This window comes from Sinocyclocheilus rhinocerous, unplaced genomic scaffold, assembly GCF_001515625.1.
Source record: "Sinocyclocheilus rhinocerous isolate Xijiao unplaced genomic scaffold, SAMN03320098_v1.1 scaffold92, whole genome shotgun sequence".
Classification (NCBI taxonomy): Eukaryota; Metazoa; Chordata; class Actinopteri; order Cypriniformes; family Cyprinidae; genus Sinocyclocheilus; species Sinocyclocheilus rhinocerous.
This window is the reverse complement of record NW_015655569.1, coordinates 246,260-246,937: the sequence shown is the minus strand read 5'-3', so window position 1 is coordinate 246,937 and position 678 is coordinate 246,260.

Sequence of the window (678 nt, the reverse complement as noted above, 5' to 3'; positions counted from 1 at the left end):
AATGGAGATGTTCTGAAAGGGATGGAAAGAGGCTCTGCAGGCATCCCTAATGTCCTGGTACAGCGGTTTGATCTTACACAGGCGGTCGTATTCAGGTGTTCCCCTCTTCTTGTCATTCTCTGCATCCACTTTGGGATCACTAATATGGAGAGCCCGAGAGATTCTAAGAAATTTCTTCCCAGTCATGATTCGTACAGGATACGGCAGACAGTATAAGTCAGATTTTTTCCAGTAGTCTGTCAGCAAGAAGCATTTCAGCACGCCCATATAAATCACCAGTGCTATGAATGACTTTAGATCTTTTATTGTAATATTCTCCCATGGCTGCTTCTTTCCTTCTTGACGCATGGCTCCATACACATTTGTATGTTCTTAAACTGTCTTTAGCACTGATTTTGAAAAGAACAACTCAAAATACTGCAGAGGACTGCATGATGCACCGAAGATTAACTGTGGGCCGGGTGTGTTTTTAGGTCTGAATATTGGATGTGCCGGCTCAATATCAGGCTCATCTGCACTTCTCCACTTCTCTTCTGAGATGCTTTTGGAGAAAGGTAGGGATCGTCTCGTGCTGCTTTTCCTAGCTTTCCCTTTGCCACTTTGCACAGAGGCAGGTGATCCAGACCTGCAAGACTTTGCTGGAGATGGTGATACAGAAGACAGACCAGATCTCTTCTT